We start from the raw sequence: 24,792 nt of genomic DNA, 5'->3' as shown, positions 1-24,792 counted from the left end.
GTAGGTTCATGTCTTTTGCAGACTTTGGGAAATTTCCTACCATTAATTTAGATTACTTTTTTTTTTTTTTTTTTGATAGAGAGTCTCACTCTATTGCCCAGGCCGGAGTGCAGTGGCATGATCTTGGCTAACTGCAAACTTCACCTCCCAGGTTCAAGTAATTCTTGTGTCTCAGCCTCCCGGTTATCTGGGATTACAGGCATGCACCACCACAGCCAGATAATTTTTGTATGTTTAGTAGAGACAGGGCTTCAGCATTTTGGCCAGGCTGGTCCCAAACTCCCTACCTCAGGTGATCTGACTGTCTCGGCCTCCCAAAGTGCTGGGATTACAGGTGTAAGCATTTTTAACCCCACTGTCTTTCTCCTTTCCTTCAGGACTCATAACATCAATATTGTATCATTTGTATAGTCCCATAGATCCCCGAGGCCGTGGTTGCACTCTCTGTCTCTCTCTCTCTTAATTTCCATTTATTCTCTGTTGTTTAGGTTAGGAAATTTATATTGTTTCATTTATCAGGTTCAATGATGTTTTCTTCTGTCTCATCTTTTCTGTTGTTGAGCCAATAACGAAAGCTTTTTCATTTTCTATTTTTCATTTCAGCTGTATATTTTCCAGTTTTATAAATTTCATTTGGTTCTTTTTTGATTTTTCTATTTTTTTCTTTATGGTTTCAAGCATAATAGTAATTGTTAAATTATTTTAGTAATGGCCGCTTTAAAATTTTTGTCAGATACTTTTACACTCTGACATCTCAGGGTTGGCATCTTTCAATTATGTTTTTTCATTCAGTTTGAGTTCTTCTTGGTTCTTGGTATGACAAGTAACTTGCAATTTAAATGTGGACATTTTGTAGATTATGTTTTGAGTCTCTGGATTTTACTTAAATCTTTTTGAGCATGTATTCTCTGATGCCATTCTGGTTGGGGAAGACTGGTGTGCTGCCTTTTTATTACCAGATGTGGGCAGAAGTGTAGGCCCCCCATTTGGCCACAATTGACAATTGAGGTGGGTTCAAACACTCACTGACAACTGCTTGAAGACAGGAGTTCTGGCTTTCCGCTAGGCCTCCACTGTTACCTCCCTGGCTGTGATGCGTAGAGTGTCTTTTTGCTACACCCTCTGTCCACCATGGGAACTATCCACTAGATAGTAGTGGAGGTCCTGACTCTTCACTATGCCTCCCGTGGTACCACCCTAGAAGGAAAAGGGAGGGGCATCTTTGTACTGCTGGGTTGAAATCTGGGCTCTTCACATGGTCTCCACTAACACTGAGGTTGAAAGGGCATCTCATTACCCTCCCAGCAGGGATGAAAATATCAGCTTTTCACTTGGCCTTATCTGATAACACCTTGATGGTAGCAGGGATGGGAAAGGGGAGTTGGGACTCTTTGTTACAACCCGGCTATGATGAAAGCCTAGATTACCCACTGAGGTTCAGCTGGCCATAATGTTTTCTGTGTTATTTGGCTGTAGTAGAGCAATCATTGTTTAAAAGTTTTCTGGCTTGCTAGGCTGACTGTCCCTAGTCAGTCAGTCTTTTTTTTTCCCCACCGTTCAGAATCTTCTTGTGGTTGTACTATGTACAGTGTTCAGGGTTTTAAATTGTACTTAGCAAGAAAAATTGGGACAAATATTTTGACTACATCTTCCCAGATGGGAAAAATCCACTAGTTTTAAGTCCATAGAATGTAGCTGCTTAAAGATGTCTAGATTTCTGTGATCAAGATCTTATCATTGTCACCAAAGGTTACAGTGAAGAGCCAATAAACAAGCATGGGAGTTTAACAACATCAACAGTATTGATTGAGGATACACAATTCTTTGTTCACAGTAAGCCAAATCAATGCATCCTAGTCCTAGTTGTACTCCAAAATTAAGAACCTGAATTTTTTGAAATCTAAAGTATAAATATAATATTTTTTCTGTATTATTTTTGCATTCTATTATTCATTTAACCAAGGAAGTCTGTAAGGTAACATTGAATTCTGTGTGGTCGAATATGTACAAACTATAGATTGAAAACACAGTTCTATTACTATTCTCATGTCTTACAAGTGATGTTTAAGCATGATAGCCTGGGACTTGCCAAAACAAATAAACTATAGTTGTATTATGCTTGTTTAAAATGCGGACTAAACATGAATAGCAAAGGCATAGTAAATAGGATAGGGACCTAGCTCTAAGATAGGGATCTGCAAGAGACTAATGAAGGAACTTGAAGAAACCTGTAAATGTGGGATGAAAAACTTCCATTTTCAGATGATGACATTCATTTTTTGACTTCTTGTTGAGCTTGTTGTTCCTGACATCACTCCACATGATACAGAGACCATTGGAATCAAATTATACTTTTTGGTAGTGTACCCATTTGAACTATTCAAAGTCACATTTAAAATGACAGTTGATTAGGCTAACACTGATTAAAAGGGCAAGACTAATCTATCAGCAACTAATGCTCAAAACTGAATGCCAGAAATTCATGCTGACCAAGCAATAAATGTCTCATAAATTGTCTAACACCCCCACAACAGTGTCCCCACGTACTTTTCTGGATGATCTACCTGAAGCATACTCCATGGCTCATAAAATGTTGTGTAAGAACCCCAAAGTGTTAAAAAATGGAGGAAAGCAAACTATGGCTTAAAATCTGAACAGTGGTTTCTGGGCAGTGTATGCAGAAACTCAGAGCCGGGCATTTTGGTGCTTCACAAAGCAGGACTCTATGGAAAATGGACAGGTGCCACTGCTTGGCATTTGCTGGGGCAAGTATTAACTTTCTACAATATTTCTAGTAAAAAGGTGTCTAGATGAAATGTAAAGAAAAGGTTAAAAATCTGACATGTTTTAGTTCCATTTTCTTTTTTAATAATTATACCTTTAATGTACTTTGAGAGAATGGTGTTTCTTTTCCTTTCCAAATTTATTCAAGACCTTCAATTTATATTTAAACCATAAGGTTAAAAAAGAAAAAGTAAAAGAAAAAGGTATGGTTAATTTCTTTCTTCGCCCTTGCCGTACCCTCCCACTTCCTTGCATTTAGTTTATTTTTTATTTACTCATTTTCCCAGCCCATAGCCTTGGGATCCCTCCCTCCTACCTGGAAGAGAAAAGAGAAGAAAGGGCTCTGGTAATTCCATTGGCTTTTTTTCTTTCCCTGTGGGAGACCTGATTGAAAGTACTCTTGACTTCAGTTTGTAAAACTGTTAAAAGAAAGGAAAAGAAAATAAAAGAATAAAAATCCTCTCCTCTTGTAACACACACACAAAAAGAGACAAAAAAAATCAGTGGTGAGAGGGGTGCCCAACTCTTGTATAAAAGTCCTGCTTATGTTATCACATGATGAGCATGGTCTGTGATGGAATTCCATCGTGGCCCCAGTCTCCCTGCAGCTTCCCTTCAGTGACCACTCATCCTGCGCTGAAGGGAAGGCGTGTCAGCCAGAGAACTGTATTCACTTGTGTTCTGAGTTTCTTGTTGGCAGACAAGAATCTTTTTTTTTTTTTTTTTTTTTTTTGGAGACGGAGTCTTGCTCTGTCCCCAGGCTGGAGTGCAGTGCCGAGATCTCGGCTCACTGCAGCCTCCACCTCCCGGGTTCAAGCGATTTTCTTTGAACCCGAGTAGCTGGGACTACATGCGCCCGCCACCATCCCCGGCTAATTTTTGTATTTTTAGTAGAGACGGGTTTCACCATGTTGGCCAGGATGGTCTTTATTCTTTGACCTTGTGATCCGCCCGCCTCATCCTCCCAAAGTGCTGGGATTACAGGCGTGAGCCACCGCGCCCGGTCGACAAGAATCTTTAGACTAAAACTTGGCACTTTTTCCTATAGCCATTTCTGATGACGCGCTAAGTCATTAGAGAGCAGGCTAGCACAGAACGTCTACTTGAAAGTGTCAAAGCTTATCTGTTCTCACCCTCCATCTGAATGTAGGAGCGTTCCTGGAATCTGTTCCAACTGCTCAGCGCACCAGCCCCCATGTAACCCCCAGACAGGAAATGGTGGGAAGTGTTTTAACTGCCTTTTATTGTAGAAATTTTTAAAAAATTGTTTTAGAATGTACAATCAGGTGTACTCTCAAGAATGTGTTAATGTATTTTCAAAGCAGGAAGGACAATCGCTGCCATGATAACTTTGTAATGGGCAATTTAGCTAGGCTGAGCTACAGTTCCAAACTACCCAGTAAAACAGGAGTCTAGTTGCTGCTGTGAAGAGATTTTGCAGATTTCAGTGAAGTCCCTAAATTAATCTAAAGGGAAATCATCCAAGCAAGTGAGCCTTCTCAGGCAGCTTCAGGCCTTTCCTGATCTCATGGTCCTTGGGCTTCAGCCTGCTGTGTTCCTTCCTTTCTGATCACCTTTGGCCTTAAAGCCTCAGCTGGGTCTTACAGGGTTCCGGCCTGCTTTTGATCTTTCCTTCCTGAGCACACACCTGACTGATTTTGGACACAAAAATCAATCGTGTAAAGCAAATTACTTGTAGTAGGTCCTTTAATATATACTATCTCTTGAGTCTGCTTCTTTAGTTGAACTCTGACTGAATTATAAAGAAGCATTTGTCGTTTATATGCTATGAGTAAACTGAAATCATGCATCTGAGCACTGTGGTATCATGGATTGTTTTCTGGCCTCTGAGAGCTTTCTTTCTTGACCATCTGAAGAACTAGACACTGTCAAGAAAGTAGTTGAAACAACTCTTGTATATTTTGATTTTAGTTCCCCCATAACGAGATTGTTTTTTCTGGGTCTCATTGATTTATAAAACATTTTGCATCTTTGCATCTTTTGCATACAAATGTGAAAATTAATGGAGGTGAGAGGTGGCATACACATTGTGTTATTGTCCTGGCACACAGTCTCAATAATGAAAATCAATGTCAGCTTCCTTAGTTTTAGGAGTAGGAGAAACAGGTTTCTGGAGACTCCTAGAAGCATTTCTAGATCCATCTCTTCATTAGCAGAAAATTAACAGTTGACTTTCTTTCCCTCACACTCAAACAAATGTGTCACACTTGCAATAAATGACATTCTGTCAGAATTGTCCGTAGCTTCTTCCTCATGCTATCGAAACAAAACATCATTCGTTCCTATGGTTTCTTTGAGACGATCTCATTGCTTTATATTTATTCCAACAGTAGCCTCTGCCTGCCTGTCAACCTCCTCACTATTCTCAGTATCAATGACAATGAAGGCACCATCTTTCTGCAGCTAATGAGAGTACTGCTGTAGCCACTGGCATTGGGACCCTGGAGTTTGCCTTTGCTGGCCAGAGGTCTGGCTCTCTGAGAGTGTCTGGCTGTAGGTAGACCCTTCATTAAGCCTGGGCTGTCTGATTCTTACCAGAACCAGGAACCCAGAAACATATATTTCATTTCCACACCCTCAGAGAAGACTAGCAGCCTTAATGTGTCTAAATCAAAAAGCTGCATCCCACTGTGAATGGGCAGAGGTACTGAGTAGCCACTGCTGCCCTGTTTTGACGCTCCTGTGCCATGCCTGTGTGCTTGCAGCATGCTGGGTCCTCCCCCTCCTCGCAGCCCTCCTTTCCCATCACTGGGGAAGAACAGGCATTTTGAAATGCTGCATTTTCTTTCTGGTCTTAATACAAACAATTAAAAAATCAAAAAAGAACAGATGGATATAAAGTAAGCCAACCTAAATTACTTTGCTGTTAGAAAACTTAGAATTCTGCATTTTAGAAATCTTGCAAAAGACTACCTAAAAACAAATATTGGAATAAATTTGGGCTCACAGACACTTTTCACTTGGTCAGCTACTAAGGCACATAACTGCTTCCTATTTGAAGTACATGGTTGATGCCTTGAAGGACTATAATATTTCAACCTCTGCAGCCAAGAGTGGAGGAGGTAATCACGTTCAAAACTCGTTTGATTTGGGGTCATTCAAGTCATTCGTGTGAATTGACTGAGACTTGGAGGCACAAAACAAGCGACTGGGTGACGAATGAACTGATGAACAAAGCAATAAACCAAAAATGAGTGTTGACAATAAATAAATGAATCCAGAGCCAGGATTGGAATGGCTTGTTGTTTGTAGGGAAAGCTGAAGCATAACATCCATGTGGCATCATTTTTATTATCAATGGCCTCCGTCTCTCTTCCTAGACAACTATATATATATGTCCACATAGATTAAAACAAAAGTGACACAAGATAGTTCACAGTTTCTGTATCACACAAGAAGAGCTGTGATTCTTTTCCTGAATGAACTCTGTGCTGTAAGTGAATTTTCAGTAAGAGAAAAATGCCTTTGGGTAAATGAACAGGTAGAGAGCAAGAGAAACACTTTGCATAAAAATTTAGAAATACCACTTCATCATTGTGTGACTATTTGCTTGTGGAAGTGCATTTTTATTTAAAAGCACAATGATTTATTCATATATATTCTTTTTAAAGTTTGCATACATGTTTTTGTCTGTGTCACTGAATTTCTCGAGGATTTGTCTTCTTTCAGGTTTATCTTGACCTACCTTAGTCTATTTTATTTGCTAGCATTTGGGAACCACTAGATTGTTTTACTTCACTTAAAATTTATCTGGTGTTTTATGTTAGTGTTGGCCAATGTGAAACAAATGCAGAGGAGAAAGGTTATGAGGGTGATTCATTCATTTATTTATTTGTTCAATACATATTTATATTGTATGCCAGGCACTGTGCTATGGGCTGGAGCAGTGGCAGTGATCATGGCAGATTGCAGGACTGTTATCTTTGAGTCTGAAATTCACTTGAAAGTTTAGAAAAGGATAGATCTGGTTAAAAATTTGGATTTATTCTCTTAGCTTAAAACAAATGATGATCAGCAGGGAACATTATCATCTTTACCACATAGGACAATTCTAAAAGGAGCACTTTAAATACATTATAGCACTAAATGTGCCCCTGTTTTGAATTGTAAGAGGAGATGTGAATTCTAAAATGTCATTAGCATTCAAAAAGCCTAAGAAGTAATATTATAAATGTTTGTTTTGTAGATAAATTACTAGGCAGGAAACATAAAAAATAAAAACATGTTTACTATCAATCACATGTATACTTTCATAATTTGGGTGTTCAGAAAAATTCTAATGTACTTTACATTGGCTGTTATTAAAGTTTTGTAAATTTATTAGTATGGAGGATACATTAATCTCTGATACGACCAGTTTTTTTTTTTTAATAAGATCTGGCATTCTAATTCTATTAGAACTTAGCTTAAACAGGGTCCACAAAAAAATTTCTTCCTCCTGACAAACAAAACAAGTGATGGAGCGGACTGTACTCTTACAAATTCAGAGGAGACACAGATAATCAGCACATTTACAATCACCTGGTAGCAAGGCTGAAATTATCCATATTCCTATTAAGCTAAAATATAATGAGACGTGGTAGATAACTTCACGGTCACACTCCCACAGTCACCACAGAGAAAATGATACCTCTTGCTAAAATAATGAGGAGAACAGAATAGACTCTTTTCCACAAGCTATATCTTTTTTTAAAAAAAAATTATTTGCTTTCACATACTGAGAAGAGACAGAGAATGACTTGCTTTGTTTCAGTTTGCTACTGCAGCTGCTTCCAAGCAATACAAATACACACTGCCTCTCTCCTACTCAAATCTCTTAGAGTTTCTGGAAAAATTCTAGGACATGTAAAATGGTTTTTATTCTGCCCTCTTCAATTTCTTCTGTCTTTCATGTCTGCACAGATGCAGTGGTTAACCAATCAAGCAAGCACATTAAAAAAAACAAAATAAAAGAAAACAAAACTAGTTGAATTTAAATGACACATTACTTTGAAAATAAGTTAACAAATGGATAAAAATTATATATTTGCTTTCTAAATTTAGTCTTTTGAGCAAATTTTTAATCATTTGTATGAAAAATAATTATATGTATTAGAACATAAATTGAGCATGAAGAGTGTCAGAAAACTAAGAAATACCTAAAAACAATGATTTTCTGGGAGCTAAGAAATTAAATATGTTTAGGAATGCGGAGAAAGAAAAAAATGAAGGAATTCCATTGAATATTTTAAAAATGTATCTTTTCAGTATACTATATCTTGAAATATTTTTGACCTTTTCTCTCATTTTGAATTTGAAGATAAGAAGGCAGCGTAAAATTTGGAGCAGAACCGTAGCAATGATATTAACATTTACTGTTACACTTCTTCAAAGTCAAGAGTGTCAGCCAGCTAAGGCTGAGATGCTTTTATTACCCATTCTGGAGATTTTCTGATTATATCTTCCAATTTGCATGGGGCCTGTGTTACGGACTAAATGTTTGTGTCTCCCTAAAATTTGTATGTTAAAGCCCTAACACCTAATGTGACTGTATTTAAAGATAGGGTGTATGAGGAGACAACAGGATTAAATGAAGTCAGAAGGGTGGGGCCCTAATCTGATAGGACTGGCGTCCTTACAAGAGGAAGAGACACCAGAAATCTCTATAGGCACAGAGACAGTGGCTGTCACTAAACCAGGAAGAGAGGCCTCAGGAGAAACCAATCATGCTAACACCTTGATCTCAAGCTTCCAGCTTCCAGAACTATGAGGAAATAAATTCCTGTTGACTAAGCTACCCAGCCTGTGGTATTTTGTTATAGCATTACCTATGGTAGTAACACCAATGAAGATTTTGCTACAGGTGGCACATTCTTGTAGAGAAAAGCTTCCTTCACTGCAGTTGGACCAAGTACTAGTCACATCTTAAACTTGTAATCTCACATGAACCATTGCAACAATAAGATATTCTAGAAGGTCAAATAAATGAGTGGCTATAAAATGCTACGGTTGTCATCTAGGCTAACTGCTGTCAAAATCACTCCCTTTCTATCACTTCTAAATCAAACAGAAAATAATATTTTTCTAAGTAAGAACAATGTAAATATGATCACATTTTAGACAACTTTTGTATATTATGGAGAATCCCTCAAAATATTAACGCACATGCAAAAATAAAAGTAAAAACAAATTGTTATTTACATTTTAAGCATCTGTAGTTTTATTTATAAAGTTTGAGGGTTCCAGAGAGTTTTACAACAAATTGATTCTTCTTTTGAATATAGAAATTACGACTTGCTATGTCTAGGTAAAGTCCACTTCTAAATTTTTTCTTTTTCTATTATGTTACGGAAGTATAGGTAAATACATGATTTTAAAATTGTTATTAAAAAATAAGTTTATTAGTAAAAAAATGACCATTTTTAAAAGGACACTGTTAGAAGTTTGATATACTTTATAGAATATATATATCTCACAAATATATACACACATATATGATACATTTATACAAATAATTTTTTAAAATATGATCTTATTACATTAAAAAAGTATCACGCTCTTTCACTTTATATTATATCCTGAATATATTTTAATGTCAGTAGATATAGCTGTTCCCCAAATTTGTAAAGGGCTGCATAGTATTTCATTATACGTAATAACCAAAAATGTATTTAACCTTTCCTCTTTTGATTCACAATTGAGTTGCATCAAATTATTAACATTATTGGCTGAAAATATTTAATAAAATTATACTATAATAGCCTAACATTGACATTATCAATCATTTAAGTTTTTACTAATCCAATCAATACAATTTTTAATGTTATTTTTTAAACTGGAAATTTAAAACTGTACCTTACCCATTGAAAACAAACATGCTGAAGTCAGACCAAACTGTGACTCTTTCATGCTTTTGCTGTAAGAAGTTGGTAAAAATACTATAATTTTAAAAATCTCATTGATCTTATCTGTAAAGTGGAGATAATAATACCTATGATGTTGCAATAATTAAATGAGTTTATGCGGTGGCCGGGTGCGGTGGCTCATGCCTGTAATCCCAGAACTTTGGGAGGCCGAGGTGGGCAGATCACAAGGTCAGGAGATTGAGATCATCCTGGCTAACACACTGAAACCCTGTCTCTACTAAAAATACAAAAAATTAGCCGGGCGTGGTAGCGGGCGCCTGTAGTCCCAGCTACTCGGGAAGCTGAGGCAGGAGAATGGCGTGAACCCGGGAGGCAGAGCTTGCTCAGTGAGCCGGGATCACGCCACTGCACTCCAGCCTGAGCAACAGAGCGAGACTCCATCTTAAAAAAAAAAAAAAATGAGTTTATGCAGAAAATATGCTTAGTACAATGTGAGACACTAATACACTTGAAATATAAATTTAAACCAAACAGCAGTAGGAATGGTAATAACAGCAGTTTTATGTCCCTCTTTCATTATTGGACTAATCTTCTTTACTTGTTTTAGGGGCTACTTTTTGGTAAAGTTCTTGTCCACATCCTTCACTCCTATGCCGTTATTGAGCATAAGTGTTTCCTTACTGATTTAAGGTGTTGCTGTGGAGAAGAAGTAAGGCTTTTTGTAGGGTGTGCAGGTATCTTTTGGTTTCTTATTGTCATCATAGGTTTTCTGGCCTCTCGGGACACTTTTCTCTCTGTAGAGTCCAACGTAGGAGTTTCTTAGTGCAGAAAACCTATGAAGAGAGTCTGTCTCCTAACTGAATCTCAGAAAGCCAGTCATCTTGTGTGGGTGTGGCTTCGGTCAAGCCAGTGTGGCTGATTCCAGTTGCCTCTACTTGCAATTGCCTAGCTTTGACCCACTGCTTCCTCAGCTCTCGCTACTTCTAATCTCATGCCATTGCTGTAACTCATTGTGGTTTTCTATGTCTTCCAGGGTTGTTCTGGATTTAATTTAACTTTTGTTTTTTTTTGTTTTGTTTTGAGACAGTCTCGTTCTGTCTCCCAGGCTGGAGTGCAGTGGCACAATCTCGGCTCACTGCAACCTCTGCCTCCCGGGTTCAAGCAACTCTCCTGTCTCAGCCTCCTGAGTAGCTGGGACTACAGGCACATGCCATCATGCTCAGCTAATTTTTGTATTTTTAGTATAAATGGTATTTCACCATATTGGTCAGGCTACTCTGGAACTCCTGACTTCAAGTGATCCACCTGCCTCAGCCTCCCAAAGTGCTGGGATTACAAGCATGAGCCACTGCTCCCAGCTGGATTTAATTTAACTTTTATAAATAGCCTTATCATCAAAGGAATTTTTAAAAAAGAGAATGTTAAAAGCAGTTTTTAAATAAGCAATATTTAACTGAAAAAAATATTTATTTAAAGAAAAACAACTATAACAGCAACAGCAACAACAACAACAACATAATTTCTAAACCTTTTAGGGCCATGGCCCGAGATGTTGACAAATACATCCATGAATGCTCCAAGGCGAGGAGGGATGATTCGAACAAAGTCCAAGCATATTCAGAGGAAATCAGGACTGAGAGTCTTCATGGCCAATGCTCAAATTTGAGGCTGAGGTGATGATTTTTAGGTGAGTAACCAAAAATAATCTAAGGGATGGATATTTTGAGATGTCTGGAAAAATAGACCAGGTGCGGGAAACTGGAAAAGTAGCAGCTCTGCAGTTTACTCTCCTCCTTCCTGCCTCTTCTGTGCCACCCAGTCTGGACTGGTCCTGGGGAACAAGGACTGGTATATGGCAGTAGCTACTTGAGGAATAGGAGGCGGAGGTCTGAAAGGGCAGAGAGAAAATGGGGAGTTCCCGTGGCCACCTGCTTAGATCAACCAGCTTCTTGTGAATTTGAAGGTATTTAAGTAAAAAGGAAACATGATAATTAACCCCTAAATAATAACTGCTAGTATATGCCTCCATTTTTGAGGAAGGCATAGATTATTGAATGAGCTGCATAGATTATTCATTGAGCTGCAATGATTCAGTTTACAATATCAGTCATTTGAACAACACATTTACACTTCTATTTTCATGAATCATTTACGTGAATCATGAGTAAGAATATAATGTAGTTTACCATCAATGTCTTCTGAATTTGGAAATCCTTGTCCTTTAATGGTGCATCTTATTATTTTGACATATCGAAAATACATGGAGTTGAGTTGAAGAATAGTGTTTTGATCATTTTACATTTCCTTGTATGCCTAATAAATTGTCTATGGAAACAAGTCTGACTGAAAGAGGTCCTTCAGTAATAGAAAATGTGTATGATAACCAAATACATCTCTTAAGGTGAGACGCATAGCTTTCTCTTCTGTGCTCTGCCTGAAGATTAGTGGGCATTCAATAAGCATTAAATGAGTAAGAAAAGGGAGAGAGAGAAAGAAGAAAAATAAGGGTTATGAAAAAGAGAAAGAAGACACAGACTAAGTAGTGGTTGATATAATTATGTTACTTTTCACATTACAAAGCACTTCCCTGTACATTACCAGAAGAATGTAAAGACTTTGGAAAACCGTATTATTTTGTGATGTGTTTGGTTTTATTTAGCCTAACTTGGTTTTTACTCTCATGCTTAGTTTAACTTATAGATTCAGTTTTTGGTACTTTAGAAAGATACATAATATCTTAGAGCTTAAAGCAAAGTATTACTTGATTTAGATTAGTAGGATTTTTAAATTTTGTGATTGAATCTGTTTAAGGAGAAACAAGAAGTGTGATGATTTAATTCCATCAGAAAATGTCATTTATCTTATTTATGGATATGTGAATCTGGTTAAAGAATAGCAAATGTACAGCAGCATGGTTTGCCATTTAATGTTGCTTTCTTTGTTTCCTCTAAAATATAGTTCAACTTGAACATGGTACTATATTTATTTGTTTATTCATCAGTTTTTGTTTGCTTAGACAGAGTAAATGGATATAAACAAATATTTGCATGGCTTCTTTTTCAGATTTTTCTTTCTGCCTAATTCCCAGCTCTTTCTGGTCTGACTATAGTCCTGAATATAAAGTATACCAATTACTGCAAAGCTCCACAGATATAGGCACTTTATATTCTTTATTGGTAATGAAATTCCATAAAACATATAGTTTCTAGAAGTTAAGAAAAATAGAGTGTTTATCATGTGAAAGATAGTAATGGGGACTGACCATTCCAATATGTGCATTGTTCACAAGACGAGTCAGTGATTTTTGATGTTGATAAATGTTACCCTTGGTTTTATTTTTACTCAGAATAAAATTATATGAAATAACATAGATAATGTTTGTAAATTTACAAGCATCTTGGGCAAAACTTTTTTGGAAAATTAAACTTCCCTTTCTAAAAAATTCACATTATTTCCCTAAAATCTGAGATGTGTTGGATTTAGTTGAAGTACTTTTGTGCACATTTCAGAATAGTTGCATGTTTCTATTTTTTTCATGATAAAAAATGAAGGGTCTAAGGCATTCATTTTACTGAGTATAAGATAACTTATGCACATTTAAGGTATTTAATTTGTTTTAACTTGTGTAACAAGAGAAAAATAGCCTCTTTTGCTACCTATGGGTTAAACAATACATAGCTTCACCTGCATCTACTACACTGCAAAATTTCATGAGTATCTACTCTTCTTATAATACAGAAAAGAAAATATAAAATATTGATTGATTTCAGTGGAGGAAATAAGAAATATAATTAGATTTTTGTGTTATCGTACTAGCTCAAAGGTGCATTAAGCCCCTTACGAAGTTTAAACTTTCCCATATGAGTTTAGTATTTTAATTTCTATTTTACAGATGTCAAATATAATATCTGTAATATAAAACTCTGAGAGATTAATTAGCTAGCCTAAAATCATGCAACTAGAAAGTAGGTAAATCAGCATTTGCATTCAGATGTATCTGAAACTAATGTCTCTGGTATTGCTGCTATATTATACTCTCTCTCTTTTTTCTTTACTTTTTTGTCATTTATCAGCATGACGACATATATATTCTAAATATGTTATTTGCATTATTAAATAATATTCCTAAAGGAATGAAAGGGAGAATGAGAAGGAAAGAAGGAGAGAGCGAGAGAGAGAGAGAAAATAGACTGTAGGTTTTTTTTTTTTTTTTTTGCTTTCAAAAGGTAAAACCAGGGCTGCAGTTGACTTTTATTTTTTCTTTGCTTTGGGCTAATTTCTTCAGTCACTTTGAGTAAGATTTACTGTCCACATATTTCTAAAGCCACTAAAATGCCCTTTCTCCTAGTATATAAAAAAAATTCCTTTGTTGTTTGCTTAAATGGACTTAGGGAATAGAAAGAAGCTCGCTTGTAACCATCTTTTCTAAAGTTTGTATATGAACACCCAATGACCCTCTCTGAAGCTTCTCAATGCCTTTGCAGAAAGTTCCTCTTTTTCTCTGAGGCAATATTCCATCAAGTTCTTACATTATCTAGTCCAAAATTTCCTTTTCATTCTTTTCTTGTTTTTCTCATTTATTTTTGTATGGATAAGAACTATAACATGAAAAGAGTTTCCCTTATACATTACCAATTTAGGTTCATGTACAAATCCACCTGACAGTGTTTTAGAAGGTTTAATTAAAATGGCCGTGTATGTGCTAGTCCTTAATATAAAGCCATGCTTATCTAACTATCATTGCTTATCCAGACCGCAGAGACCTTGTCCTGTGGATGTAGTTTTTCAAGACAATTTCAACCGTAGTGATTTCAGTTCTCTCTGAATTTCAGTGGTGTGAACTACACCCTAAGTATTCACTTAGGGTGTCTTCTCTACTTCCTTGAATTATTATTTATACTCTGGCTATTAATACTTATCTCCTAAATGAAGGTAAAAGCTGCCATTTAGTGCTTTCTTATGCTCTCCTGACCCATCCCACCTCCAAGCCTAACCCTGCACCTAGAAATGAGTATGCAATTAGCAAATCTTTTCTTTAGTATTTTTTCCTCAATCCATACTTGAAGAGTGATAATGATGTCAGAAGATAACAGTCTGTTCAGCAATTCCTTAATGATAGTGCATTGAAAACATTATTGGGTTTAGAATAGTGTGACTCAGTAGAAAAGTGTTAATTAAAGAATCCTAAGGATCTTCACTGTACTAGTCTCAACTTGCAGTCAACTCAGTCTGTGTCTTTGGTTATGTCATGTAACCTCCCTGGAACTTTTCCTAATATTTAAAAAGAGAATGTGGAGATGGATATTCTTTAGTTTCTTTTCTGGCACTAACCTTCTAAAAAAATCTTATTCTATTCCTTTATCTCTAGAAAGTGTAAATGTGGTTGCTGTCAATATGTAGACAACATATATTGCTCTTTCCATACTGTATGGATTTTCACACGGGGTCAGACAGGTTGTGACTAGGCAACTCTGCATCTCTGGCTATTGTTGACAAGGGGATTGGGCTGTAAAGTTAATGTTTTCTTAGAGTTTCTTAGAAGGATGTTAAGGAGAAGCTGGTGTGCTTAGCCATTCTCAACTAGTCTGAGCCACCAGATACTACTTCACCGCTCTCACTGACAGATTGAACAGGCAATGAGAAAGATAGAAGGATTAGGAGAAAACTAATGTAGAGGAAACATTAAAAGGATCATGTTGCCTAAACTGTGGGGCTGGATTTTTCTATCCCGTTTTTCATCACAGAGGTTAGCTCTTCCCTGGTTACTATGTTGAAGTCAGTGGTAAGGGACTCAGACATAATGATAACTTTCTGTATATTCTGTTTTTCTTGACTCTTCTGAACAGGCTTATTTCAACCTCATGCATTGAAATGGGAGAGAGGAGTTAAGGAATTAGGAAGAAGCAAAGAAAAATCTGGGAATTTCCTATCTTAGCTGGAGTTTATAGAGCACCAGCACCTCTGGTAGATGCAGCCGTCCCTGTGATAGATGAGAAGGTTATGGGAGGGGTACAGGTGGTGGAGTGGCGGAATCAGATGGAAGATTATAGCAAAGAATCCACTGGCTTCCCAGGGCTCATACATTCTCCTTGTGCCCAACAGAAGTTCTTGGGAGTATTAACCAGCAGCCATGAATGAACCCTAGACAAGTGAGATGTTTCTGGAGTGATTTGTGGGAATATGAAGCGAGATAAGGGAAATAAGCAGGGATGAGCTTACATGTGAATGAAGAGAAAATATATCAGATAAGTCTGTAGTAACCATACACTGCGTTCTTGCAGACTGCCTATGTGGAGGAGCCATACCATAAACTCAATAGATGTTTGCTGGCATCATGGATTTATTCTGGGTGACTAACCAAGGCTTGCTAACATGTATAGGTTAACTCTGACTAATCTTCTCTATAACTTAGCTAACTCTAAGCACATAAGTGTATTCTTGGGATGAAGAAATGGTGGAGTATAGTGATGCGTCCCCTTAGATGGATTTGCTAAATCATGCTGTGACTGGGACACAAGACTTGAATTTTCCAAGATGTCAATATCTTGGCCTAAAAATTTAGAGTATGTTTTCTGACATCCAAAGAAATGAAGGTTAAAATTGAAGAAAAATATTCAGGTATCAAGTAAAATTTTATCTTGCTCTAGTTCTATTTTACTTTTGTAATTAATGACTAATTTATACTGTTAAAATGTTATAGTAATGAGTCTCAGTCACTGCAATGTCTTTCTTAAATGAAATATTATTTATAAAAATGTTCTACAAAGTATGATGATGTACAAATTCTACTTTCAGTGTTACTTGTGATTTAGGGTCTATATTGCTTAGCAAAAAGGATTGGATGCACAGGAGACATAATTGTATCCACAATATCTAAAATATCATGTAAATATATGCATAATTTACTGGCAGATTGAACAGGCAATGAGAAAGATGGAAAGATAATGTATATTTAAAAGGATGAAGGTAAATATTATTTTAATAAAGATGGTATTTAAGAGACAAAGCCCTTAAAGATTAATTCAATAGATTGTCTTAACACCCTATTCCATAAAGTTTCACTATAGGAAGCAAATATTTGGGGACATAGTTTAGTCTAAAGTTGTCTGGAACAGCAGGGCAATCCCTTAGCTTATTCCAACTCTCTCTATAATTGCTTAAGCTATTTTCTCTCTCCAGAAAGTGGAGATGTGGTAAGAATGGTAATGTAATAATGAACACCTGGGGACTTCTGAAGCTTCTAATGGACTTGAACAGGTTACTTGAGAGTCACTTCAAAGTGTGAGGAATTCTGTTGGCTGCCTAGAATTTTTATTTCCCTGAAAACTGTGTTTTTATCTAAAAATGAATGCAATTCATATAATGCAGATGAAAATATCCAGTACCAGACAAACTAAAATACTAAATCTAGAAAACATAATACCTTCTCTTGTTTTTTCTACTTCTTACCTTTTTCCTATTTACCTTTCCTTTTCCCTCCCAGCTTCTCTTCATTTTTATTATTATTTTCCTGTATTCATAGCCTTTATTCTCAGAATTCCTATGAGGTAGAAAATTATCCTGATTTGTGCATTTTGCCCTATTTCTCATAGACTCCAAATAATAAACTGAATTGAGAATGAGGACCTAAGACCTTGAAAATGGCATATCCTTTGTTATTGTCTTGGTGTCTTTAGTCATATACGTATTATGTTAGTATTGTTTTTAACCCAAATAAAGAACACATAGCCTAAAATAGGTAGAGTATTTTATAAAGATTAATATTCTTTTGTAAAGAAATTCTCTTCCATTTTTCTTAAAGAGTAAAATTATTTAGTAATTATTCATGCTTATTCTTTATTAAATGTAATACAAATGAAGCAGAATTACATCAATAAAATGTATTTTCCCTTATGTGGTATAGATAATTATGACAAGATCTGATTTTTAAAGTTAAATTCTTCATTTTATTATTCAGAAGTTTCCCACTGTTCAACTTCACATCAGATTCTGTAGCAGCGGGAGGCAATTTGGCTGTTAGCTCTTTGAATTTACATCGTTAAGCCAAAAGAGAAATATATGTCATTTTTCATTTATTACATTTACTTCTAATAGTTTTTATCTAAAAAAAATCCATTAATGCATATTAATTACATGACCAGAATTAAGCCAAGTATTTTAAAAGATTCAAAGAACCAAATAATCGGATCCTTGGCACAAATAGATTCATATTCAAGTTGGGGACATACACTTGCATACATGCCATCATTAAGAAGTTAACAAATTGTAATAAAAATGTCATACATATTAAAGTTTCTCAGTTACGTGTGAGGTCAAGATGATTTGTAATGCACATGTATTAGTTCATTTTCACACTGCTATAAAGAACTACCTGAGACTGGGTAATTTATAAACAAAAGAGGTTTAATTGACTCACAGTTCCCCATGTCTGGGGCAGCCTCAGGAAACTTACAATCATGGCAGAAGGTGAAGGGGAAGCAGGCACCTTCTTCACAAGGTGGCAGGAGAGACAGAGAGCGAGGGGGAAAGTGCCACTTTAAAACCATCAGATCTCATGAGAACTCACTCACTATCACTAGAACAGCATAGGGGAAACTGCCCCTATGATCCGATAAGCTCCCACCAGGACCCTCCCTTAATACGTGGGGACACATTTCAAGATGAGATTTGGGTGTGGACACAGAGCCATACTGTATCACCTCAGTACATCAGACAGACAGACATTGAAAAAAATAATAATTTAAACAGAGTTTTGCTCACTGTGCCTTTTCCCATGGCAATTCATACTACTGAAGACAAATAACTGGCTTTGGGTGATTCTGATAAAATTCTCAGTATTAATTCATATTTCTGTCATGTACATTATTCAAAATGAGCATTTCTATGGCTAGTCTTTATAATTCTTTCTAATTTTCCAGATGACTCAGCCTAATATGATATGCAATAATCATCAGTGATGCAGTTTTGTTCTTGACTGTAGCACAATAGGATCTTCTTTTTTTCATGCTATTTCTTCTACATAGATGATCTTACACACACATACACACCCATGACTTCAGTTACTGTCTCTACATTAATACATTTACAACTCTGCCCTGTGAGTCCTCTTTAACATCTTCATTGTAGTATCTCATTCAAGTTCACCACATTAGAAACAACACTTAGGATCCTCCCACTTCCACCCATCATCCCGAAAGCCAGGCTCTACTCCAGTGTTTCTCATTGTCTGTGATGGACTCCATCTTCCATAAACAGACAGGCTGGAAACGGTTGGCTAAACTGACCCTGACATTTCTCTAACTTTTACCACCTTCCACATCGTATACATCACCAGGTACTCACTAATTTCCTTTCTACATTCCCTTCAATTCCATATTCTTCCTATCTCTATCATCACCATCCTATTTCTAATTACCATAGTTTCTTAATACTACAACTGCTACTATTAACCAGACCCTTCATGTTCAGTCTTCTTCCTGAAAACAAATCTCTACTCTACAACCAGTTTTTTTGTTATTGTTCTACAACATATAACTAGTCATATCAATTATGCCTAAAACCTTTTATGCCTTCCTATGATTGTAAAGAAAAAGTCCCAAATTCGTGTTGTAGCCGACAAGATCCAGCAAAATTTGATCCCTGCTTGCTTCTCCAGGCTCTTTTTTTTTTGTCACTTTTTTTCTGTTGATTCTTAGTTTTCTTTTTTTTAATATAAGGGATTACACATATAACTATGCAATACCCTTTTCAGCCTCCCTTTTTTTCCCCTCATGCTGAACCAGGAAACAACTGCATCAGAAGCATAACAAATATTTAAATGCATATTTCTGGGTTCTATTCCATAATGACTAAATCAGACTCTGTGAATAGAAATAGGACTACATGATATCAGTTACTCCAGGGAAAGTTTATACATAGAAATCGTTGAAAACCTTTATTTTATATGTTATGTTTCTTTATATTTGGTATAAAGAGGCTTCTTTTCTCAATCAATACTCTTAATTTAGGTAACATCATCTATTACCTGACTTCCAATAACTAGATGTTAGAGAAATTCACATGTAAATCTCAAGCTTCTCTTTTGACTTAAGACTTAGATGTTTAATTTCCCCCATGACATCTCCACCAGATGCTCACATCCCTCTCAAGTTAGACAAGAATGCACTGAACTCCTCATGGTGTCCCTGCAAATCTTTTCCACCTCCAGTGTGTGTCATAAAATATCCATCCAGCCAGTGGCTCTTGCCTAAAATTATTTCACTTCCCACCAATTCACAACAATAGCCTGTCCTCCCTAAAAAATGTCTTGCGTCTATTCACTTTTTCTGTTTAAAAAGGCAGCTCTCTTGGCCAACGTATCAGCAGTTTTGTCTATGCTATTGTGAAGGCCTTCTACCTGAATTCCCCACTTACATAATTACCTCCCATACTCACCTTAACAATTTTACACATTGCAGCCCGAAGGAACCTGTTGCGTCACTATTTAGGATCCTTCAAAACCTTCCCACTATATTAGGATAAAATCTAAATTCTTTGATGTAGCTGATAAAGCTTTGCATAGTCTTGTTTTTTACTCCACCCTCATCTTCCTTCCCGCTTGCTCTCTCTCTGTTCAGCAGCCACACTAGCATTCTGTCAATTCTTTCTGGCTGAGACTATTTGCATCTTCTGTATCTTTATTTCACCCCACCTCCCCTCAACTGTGCTTATCTAAATCCTACTTATGTTAATGTCCCTATGTGTATGTGTGTGTATTATATATATATACACATATATACATATCTATATATAATATATACACATACACACAGATATACAATACACAGTTTTATGTATACACACATGTGTATATATAAACATTAACATGAGTTAACATGAATAGAAATTATGCATATATGTGAAGCTTTCCCTGAACTGTAAATCTAAATCATACTGCTTTATTTTGTTGTAATTTACTTTTCTTCTAAGAATATATCCATCATTTTTAATTGTATAGTTGTATAGTTGGTTTGAAGAATCATTGATTTAATATTAGATTGTTGCAAAAGTAATAACAGTTTTGGACCGTGAATTTTAAATCATTATAACTAGGCTCAAACACATCTTTATTAATCAAAATAGGAGCCATTACAATCAAAACATTTTTGCCAATGAGAAATAAGTTTTTTATTCCTGTAGCATAAAAATCCATGCTTTGGGATTTGACGAACTCATGGAAAGCATTTTCTGCATTCTGCTGGTTTTGGAAGTGTTTTCCCTGCAAAAAGTTGTTGAGATGCTTGAAAAAGTGTTAGTCTGTTGGCGAGAGGTCAGGTGAATATGGCGGATGAGGCAAAACTTTGTAGCCCAATTTCTTCAACCTTTGAACCATTGGCTGTACGGCGTGTGGTTGGGCATTGTTGTGGAGAAGAATTGGGCCCTTTTCTGTTGACCAGTGCTGGCTGCATGTGTTTCAGTTTTTGGTGCATCTCTTCGATTTGCTGAGCATACTTCTCAGACATAATGGCGTTGCCAGGATTCAGAAAGCTGTGGTGGATCAGACCGGCAGCAGGCCACCAAACAGTGACCAAGACATTTTTTTCGTTGCCAGTTTTGGCTTTGGGAAGTGCTTTGGAGTTTCTTCTCAGTCCAACCACTGAGCTGATCCTCACCGGTTGTCTTATAAAATCCACTTTTCATTGCACATCACAGTCTGATCAATAAATGGTTTAATTATTGTCATGTAGAATAAGAGAAGATGACACTTCAAAACGACGATTTTTTTTTTTTGCTCAGCTCCTGAGGAAGCCACTTATCGAGTTTTTTCACCTTTCCAATTTGCTTCAGATGCCAAATGACCATAGAATGGTCGACATTGATTTCTTCAGCAACTTCTTGTGTAGTTGTAAGAGGATCAGTTTCGATGATTGCTCTTAATTGGTCATTGTCAACTTCTGATGACTGGCCACTACGCTCCTCATCTTCAAGGCTCTCACGTTCTTTGCAAAACTTCTTGAAGCGACACTGCACTGTAGGTTCATTAGCAGTTCCTGGGCCAAAAGTGTTGTTGATGTTGCAAGTGTCTCTGCACTTTATGACCCATTCTGAACTGAAATAAGAAAATCACCCAAACTTGCTTTTTATCTAACATCATTTCCATAGTCTAAAATAAGTATAAAATAAACAGCAAGTAATAAGTAATTAGCAAAAAAAAAAAAAGCAAGAAGTGCTCATTAAAATGATGTATAACCACATTTGTTGAAGAATGTATTCCAATATCAAACGGCAAATTTCAGCAATGCAAAAAAAAAAACACAATTATGTTTGCGTCATCTTCATATTGTTTTTAATCAGATGGTAACTTCAGCATCTTACAGGGACATTTGCTCTTAATTCATATCATATCCCCAATACCTAGTCCAGTGTTTGGCATATAATAGGCACTCAATAAATATTTACAGAAGGAATGAACAAACATGTAAATAGAATATCTGAATACAAAACTACTGAATTTTTTAAAAAAAGAATCATTTCTCATCTTGATTGTTTCTCGTTATATGATTAAACAATGCTTTAGGGTAAGGAAGGAGTAACTTTTATATCAAAATTTCAGTGCAAACTCAATTTATTAGATATTTAGGAAGTTGTGGATCAAGATATTTATCAGGTTTCTTGGTGAAAATTCAGTCATTCTGGACAAAACACTATGCTGGTGGAAACATATCAGGAAAACAAAAATTAGCCAATATTGAAAGTAAAAAAAAAAAAAAAGAAAAAAGTAGCTAATAATGTCAAATGTCAAAATTATAATTAAAAGGGGGAGCAAACAACTGGTTAGGTAATTAGAACAATAGACTCATTTTGATAGCATAAATATATGGTTAAAAATGTTTATCTTATAGTTGATATGTCCCTTAAACTACCTGCGATGAATATATACTTTATGAGCACACAAACTTCTCTCATGTAAAAAGTTTTACTAAGTCAATAATTTACATATTGGGCCAGGTGGGACTATGGAATGCTTTTGGAATACTTAAAATTTCCAAGCATCTGCATGGAAAAGTAAGACCATCAATGGTAATGTCACTGATACCAGATTTTTTTCCAAGTACATATGAGACTGCATATGGTTTTTTCACAACAAGCAATATCAGTGGCACTGCTCAGTGATTCCAGAGTTGACTCTGCTAAGATGGTCAAATTATTATACATAACTTTACATTTTAGTTTCTTCCCCCACAGTTATTGGGGTAATTGAGAATAAATAAAAGATTTTAATCCCAGACTAAAATTTATCTCAAGCCATCATGATTGCATCTTACAGTGGTAGACAATCTGAGCATTTATTTTATTAAGCTTCAGCATAGGTGAACTGGCTTGGGGAATCTACCAACTTAAAATGTAAAAAGTGCAATATAACCTTTGCTATTTTGCCAGCAGCAAAATTATGCATCATGGCTTACCTTAAAAGTGATGTTTTGGACTGCACTGAAAAGAGAAATAGTGTAGAGACAATATTCAAATATTTCATATCTGTTAAAGCACAAAATGCTGTACAAACATTTTCTTACTAATTTCTGTATACAATTTATGAAATACTTTCTCTGAAGGCATTATCATTTTTTAAGATATGAATTATACCCCTTAAATTGAGATATGGCTATTTGGAAAGTAGTGGAATAAATAGTATATGGGTAGAAACATGATTTACAGATGAACAAAAATCTAGACTTTTTAGTTCACTTCATTATTTCATCTGAAAAAAGAGTAGTCATTATCTAAAATGATTTTCAGTTTGATGTAATTTTAAAATAATTTTTATAACCCCTTTCCCAAGCCCTGAACACAAGGATCACATTTGAAAGATTTTCTTTTTTTTTTTTTTTTTTTTTTTTAGATGGAGTCTTGCTCTGTCGCCCAGGCTGGAAAGCAATGGCGCTATCTTGGCTCACTGCAACCTCCGTCTCCTGGGTTCAATTGATTCCTCTGCCTCAGCCTCCCAAATAGCTGGAATTACAGGTGCACGTCACCACACTGGCTAATGTTTGTATTTTTAGGAGACACAGGGTTTTACCATCTTGGCCAGGCTGGTCTTGAACTCCTGGCTGTATGATCCACCCGCCTAGGCCTCCCCAAGTGCTGGGATTACAGGCGTGAGCCACCATGCCCAGCCTTAAAAGTCTTTCTATGACATCGCCCTTCATCATCACTAATGTAAACTCTGCATTTCTACAGAATTATATGATTTTGGGGTTAAGTCCATGTGGATAAAATGAAGTCTACATTAGCATTTGTGTAATTATTATTATTTTCAGTTTTTTTCTAGTAGTGTCCAAAGAAAACAAGATAATATTGCGCCTTTGCTTTTATTTAATGCATATCATTTAGAGATATTCATGTATTATGAATCTTTCATTGGGTACTTTATTTCTTTTTTTTATTTTTTAAAAATTTCAATAGTTTAAGAGGTACAAACAGTTTTTGATTACAGGGATGAATTGTGTAGTAGTGAAGTCTGGGCTTTTAGTGCACCTATCGCTCAAATAGTGTATATTGTAGCCAATAGGTTACTTTTCATCCTTCTTCCCACCCTGCTTTTTCCTTTCTTCTGAGTTTCCAATGTCCACTATATCACTATGCATGCCTTTGAGTACTTGTAGCTTAACTTCTACTTATTGGTAAGAACATGAGATATTTGGTTTTCCATTTTTGAGTTACTTCACTTAGGATAATGCCCTCCAGTTCCAAGTCTCTGCAAAAGACTACTTTATTTTTTTCATGGCTGAGTATTATTCCACTGTATATAAATATATAGATACAACATTTTGTTTATCCAATCATTGGTTCATGGGCACTTAGACTGATTCCATATCTTTTCAGTTGTGACTTGTGCTGTTATGAACGTACAAGTGTAGGTGTCTTTTTTATATAATAACTTATGTACCTTTGCGTTCTTACTGCATAATTCCAGTAATGGGATTGCTGGTTTGAATGGTGAATCTACTTTTAGTTCTTTGATAAATCTCTCTACTGTATTCCATAGAGATTTTACTAACTTACATTCCCACCAGCAGTGTACGCATGTTCTGTTTTCACCATATCTACACAAATATCTATTGTTTTTTGACTTTTTAATAATGGCAATTCTGGCTGGAGTAAG

General features: G+C 36.0%; 1 long non-coding RNA gene across 1 annotated transcript in view; it reads left to right on the top strand.

Moving 5' to 3' along the window:
- The window catches only part of LOC134809933 (uncharacterized), a 59,424-nt gene extending 48,087 nt beyond the window's left edge, over positions 1 to 11,337 (top strand). Inside the window, exon 3 of the long non-coding RNA XR_010156750.1 lies at positions 11,186 to 11,337. This is a non-coding gene — a long non-coding RNA (uncharacterized LOC134809933). The remainder of the gene's footprint in view (positions 1 to 11,185) is intronic.
- Positions 11,338 to 24,792: the final 13,455 nt, after the last annotated feature.

The sequence above is a fragment of the Pan troglodytes genome, chromosome 3, assembly GCF_028858775.2.
Source record: "Pan troglodytes isolate AG18354 chromosome 3, NHGRI_mPanTro3-v2.0_pri, whole genome shotgun sequence".
Lineage (NCBI taxonomy): Eukaryota > Metazoa > Chordata > Mammalia > Primates > Hominidae > Pan > Pan troglodytes.
The sequence above is the reverse complement of the archived record's forward strand: the minus strand, read 5'-3'. Positions and strand labels throughout refer to the sequence as shown.